Below are 6000 nucleotides of genomic sequence, written 5' to 3' on the forward strand. Positions count from 1 at the left end.
TCAAAGTACAAGATATTTAATTTCAATAGTTTCGGGTAACAATTCTTAAGCAACATGAAGCATGCTATTAAATCTCAAAAACTATGGTCCCTGTTCACTTTGTACTATTTTTCTGATGATTAACTACGACATTTTCGTGATGTATACTATGCATTTAAGAACTATTGATAAAATTGTGAATATAATTGGTCATTATGGCCAGGACATCAAAGCTACTGATGGGGGTATATTTAGATGCCTGGCAAATTAATTTTTTTATACGCCCACATTGAAATGTGTTAGTATATTGTCGTCGCCCCCATCTGTCCGACCGGCCATTATGAACGCTCTAGAGGCTAAAGTGTTTAAGGTCATGAGACGAAGAAGCCTATTGATTTTCAGCGATTTCCGATAATTACTACCAGAGTTATGGCCCGATTGACATTAAATTTATACACAGTGTTTATGGTCATGAGATGAGGACGCCTATTGATTTTCAGCAACTTCTGATAGTTACTGCTAGAGTTATGGCCCTTGATCACTTTGAAATATCTTGTTGAGTCTAAAGTTAATATCCGATTGACTTTAAATTTATACATACTGTTTAAGGTCATCAGACGAAGAATCCTATTTTCGAAAATTACTGCTGGAGTTATAGCCCATGACCTCTTTTAAAAAATCTTGTAGAATCTCTTGAGGCTAAAGTTAATATCTGATTGACTTTAAACTTATACACAGTGTTTAAGGTCATGAGACAAAGAATCCTATTCGTTTTCAACGATTTCTGATAATTACTGCCATATTTAAGGCACTTGATCACTTACTTTGAAAAACCTTGTGGACGCTCTAGAGGCTAAAACTCTATTTCATTCATTCATTCACTCTAGAGGCTAAAGTTAATAGAAATTGTTTAAGGTCATGAGAAAACAATCAGAACAGATTCTAATGTTTTCTGATAATTACTTCATCGGTTATTACTCGTAATCAGATTTTCATGTGTTGTTAATGTTCTCATTACTGACAAAAGAAAAATTAAGCGACAACACTTGTTGACTGCCCGGAGTTAGCTGCTGCAGGCGTATGTTTTGTTGCCTGGCAACCTAACTTTTTTGTTGATAGAGTGTACTGGTTGAAATTTCATATTTGAGTGTGTGGTATAAAGATTGGTAGTCTGATATTTCTAACTATTTCAAATTAGTTATTATTAGAAAATATTTCACGAACAGGAAGACATACATGTATATGCTAAAAATTATATTAGACACAGATGACAAGGGTTTAATTAGGATTAATACGGTAATATTCTCTTTTGAATAAATTGTGCTTTATGACATTGGAGTACAAATAGACAAATTTTTTCTTTAGATTTATTTATTTATAATGGAACACACAAATTAAAACAAAGTTAGGCTATGATATATATTGACACAAACCAAAACTTTTCTTTCAAATTAATTGTGTCATTTTTTTCATTCATTGTTTAGCATTTTTTCATATTGACAAAGGATTATACATTCATGTCATCCATCTTTTTATGTCACAATGTTAAAAGGTGAATCAGAGGTACTGCTTACTTGAAGAAAGGCACACACTAATTGTTCTGGAAATTTGTGAAAAGAACAACAATGTGGGTAATGCCAACATTTTTTTTTTATTTTTTACTTATTTAGAAGACCATCAGTGAGTCATTTTCCAGTGTTTTTGGTGTTAACAATAGTAACATTATCTTATCAAGATAACCTTTGACATATACATGTAGTGAGTGACCTAGAGAGGTAAATGCCATAAAAGTGGTCAATATGAAATATTTATATTTCTTCATTTTCATATATAAAGTTTCACTGATATATGTTTTATTATCAAATTATATCTAGCAATGCATGATTAGGAACTTATCTTAATAATAATGTACTCCAAATATTTGTTTTAAATATTACCACATATTTAATTTGATTGATAAGATGGGAAGATATCATATTTCTAATCATTTCCCATACATATATTCCTGTAGATTCTCATCTTGAAACTGAAACAGGGTTATCAAATTTTGTTACTGATTGAGTTATGAATTCATAAAATGTAAATAATGTAACAAGAAGACATTGATTGACAGCGGGTATATAAAATAAATATAGGGTACATGTATTAGCACAAAGCAAGAAAACTTGCCCTTGTAGTTTATTTGAATGTTATGGGCAAATATTTTATCACAATTTAATTCAATTTGTTATTACCCAATACCTTATATTTAAGAATTATAAATTCCATATTACTATATAACTGATTAATGGTCTAGCTTTTGTCTAAATATTTAGTGAATTATACATCTCTTTGCTATTGATAGTTAGGATGGAAATAACAAAGATAGTAAATTCTTGTGAAAAATCTTGGTAATGTTATATGTCTAAGGAATATGATATGTCAATTTGTTAAAGTTGTGTGATGAGGGTTGATCTGTTTTATGTAGCAACTTGAGAGGAGGAAGTAATATTGTTTGTTTCAAGGTCTCCTTGTTAAAATGTTGGATGATGATCGAATGTCATGTTGTATCCGATTGGACTTTGTGTGATGAAAGATCCAACTTATTAAGTGTCTCAGGGACATACTTGTCAGGGGTTGGAATGAGGAGTACTTCCTAGAAATTAAAGGCCTTCAGACTTAAATTCAGGTTTTTTATGAACAGGTTTTTTTCGTGACTGTTTGAGAGTTTTCATTCATATTACCCTTTATACAAAAACACCAAAACCATTCTAGATATCTAGTGACAAATTTAATTGTCTGTGAATGCAACAAGATATCATCGATCACAGAGGCAGACGGGCTCATTATTTATAATGGCAAGACCTGAGATTTTACCAATAACCCACCATTTGACCTCATTTCTCAAATATATATTTTTTTTAAAAATATTTTTTTTTTCTGTCAACGGACTTTTATTATAATATCAAATAATGTGTTGTCTCGTTTTATTGAATATTAGAAACAGCTTCCTGAAAATTATTGAAAGATTTAATGAGTAGAGAATTCTAACAATCGCTTTTGTTTGTTTTAATTAAGATATCTGAATTCTTTACAATGGAAGCCATTTTCTACCTCTTTTTGAATGGTTCCATATAAAAATCCAAAGGTCAGAGATTTAGATTATTTGGTTTAGACTATTCTTTTGTAGAATGAACCATTCATGACCAATGCCATTAAAACCTCTGTTTAGAACTCTTGTAGCACAAAAGAAAATCCAAAATAGCTTGCGATGGTTGCTCATTTTCACTGTAACTACCTCTACTGAATGGTTTTGGTGTAGCGTATAATTTATAGACTACTAGTAATGTTTGTATCAATTGTTGTATACATGTAGTTCTAATATTGTCATCTATGGTGTTTCGTACATTATATAAATATTTTAGAGGTGTGAGATAAATTTATGTCCCAATACAAATCGCATGTTTTCACATAAATATATGCGTCCCATTCAATTGTACCAGGTCCCATTCCATTGAACCACAATCATTTGAAAGTAATTTTAGAAATAATTCTGATGTTTGTTAGACATAGTCTCTCAAGTAAACAGATTTAATTGTTCATATTAATATGGCAAAATACAAGTTTTGAAAAGGGAAGTGCCAAAGGGTATTCCTTTTGACAATTTTAAAAAATATGAACAAAATTTTAAAAAATGTGAACAAAATTTTAAAAAATGATCATATCAAAGTGGATTATTGTTTACGATTTTTCATAAAAAAAATTTTTAAACCTTGAATAATATTTACTTAAAGGTATTGGTTGGGCAAAAAAAACAACTAATGGGCGAGTTCCAGGAAGAAGCGCTTTATGTAGTGTGAATCACAAAACCGAGTTTGGCACATCCCTTTGATAAAAGTTATAACTTAAAGTAGCTAAGTCTCTAACTCGATATCATCCAAAATCTTCGACATTGAATACAGGATTTATTTGTCGCTTTAAATCAACATTGATGTTGTGATCTTACCGGGAAAAGATAACCTTCTGGTATCCAATATTTAAGACAAGATAAACATTTTACAATTGGTACACGAATCGTGTACCATAATGCGTTTCAGCACTATTTGTAATAAGGGACTCGAAAAACAAGGCTAGGCATATTCCACAAGTCATGTCAAACGGTGACGCTATATTCTTATCTGGAGAGCATGCCCAATAAATACTATCGGCGTAGACTGGAAAAACCAGACGGTCGGGATTGAAATTCGATTGAGAATACTGGCGTATTTCACCGAACCTAACTGATAAGAAATTACAGTAAAAACAGAAACGATTGAATGTAAATCAATTTATATACATTCATATTACATTATTGTATGCGTTGCGACCCATTTGTGTCAATTTCTAGGTCCCAAATATTAGCGACTTAGCTCCTTTAAATAAAAGAAATACATTAAGTATACTTTCTAGATTTCAAGTTAATATCTATATGCTTGGTAAATTTAGTGGTTTTAACATTATCGTATTATAATTGTTACTTAAATTAGAATCAACTATCATAGGATTATGTTTATTAAATTTGTATAGAATGTTGTGTGATGTAAAGATGGGGAGTTGAAATCAATTTACTTGTTAGCAGTATATATTGAAATATGGAGGATGACCATGTATATCATTGATATAACAAGACCGTTTCTCTTCATGGCTACCAAATTTTATGTTTTACAATTTTAATAAAAGCGGCATAAGGTAAGATTAGATAAGAGCTGACTGTTCTTCGTAAAATAATTAAAAGATTGGTAATGAAAAGGGAATATGTGGAAAATTTCAGTCAAATTACTTTCACTCTTGAGCCTAGCTTTTGGTGATACAATTATAGTCTAGCCTCGATTGTCATTGCTACCATTGTTATGATAATAAACAAACTCTCGATTATCCATTTTAACATTAAATTATTAAATGGTATCGGTGTTCTAATACATGTAATATCTTGGATTTGTTTATTATTCTAGCAGTGGTACTTGACAATCAAGAGTCATAACTTCGTCCAGAATAAAGTATTTTGACTGAATGTTCATTTTTCATTATGTATTTTTGAACTATTATAGCAAGAACGGTCAGCCCGTTATTTAAAATTTACATAATGCATCTTTTAAAAAAACATACTTGATTATTGTAAGCTAGATTTGATGTCTAAACTTCACTAGTATCAGTTATACTGCAAATATTATTGGTGCTCCACTGAAGACATTTTTGCAAATCTATTAGAACATTGAATTATGCTATGAGAATACTGCCAACTGCCTATGGTCAAATAAAATGTATTGTGAAAGTAATGAGATTGGATATGCTGAGTTTGATATCTGCAGTGCATCACAAAATTACCACAAAAAAAGATCAAAGGAAGATTTGGCATTAATTTTATTCACACAAATCTTTCAATAGCTATAAAAAGCATGTAATAAATAATCAATATTTCTAAAATTTCATGCTTTTTAGAATCATGTAAATTCACTTTATTAACATTAAATTACAACTGTTAAAGGCACTGATTTGAAAAAGAAATTATACTGTTAAATGTCTTAATGGAAACAATGAATTGTGGTCCAAACTTAATGAAAATGACAGATGAAAGACATAAATTCGTGGTAGACAAGATGCCTTTTTCACCTAAAAATTGCAAATTTGTGTTTTTGATTTATCAAGTGTTGTAAGCAGAGATCCATGATTTACCATGTATAAGCAGATATTCATATTGTAATATTTCTCTTGGATTGTTTCACTAGAGAGACCATTGATTTAACTGTAAGATTGATATGTAAATGTACATTTTTCAAGTTTTCTTGATGCTATGCATGCTCTTATTCTGTATGTCAGTCCACTGTCATTTTTCTGAAATACCTCACGATGACCCGAAAGTGGTTATATCATGACAAAAATACCTCTTGTAAATCATCTAATGTTTTCAATACTAGACAAAATATATATCATGTTATTCAATCACTAATTAATTAAAGTTGTTAAAGTATTTCTTCTTTGTCTTGTATTAAACACAATTCAGAA

The sequence above is a fragment of the Patella vulgata genome, chromosome 1 (genome assembly GCF_932274485.2).
Source record: "Patella vulgata chromosome 1, xgPatVulg1.2, whole genome shotgun sequence".
NCBI classification, from domain to species: Eukaryota; Metazoa; Mollusca; class Gastropoda; family Patellidae; genus Patella; species Patella vulgata.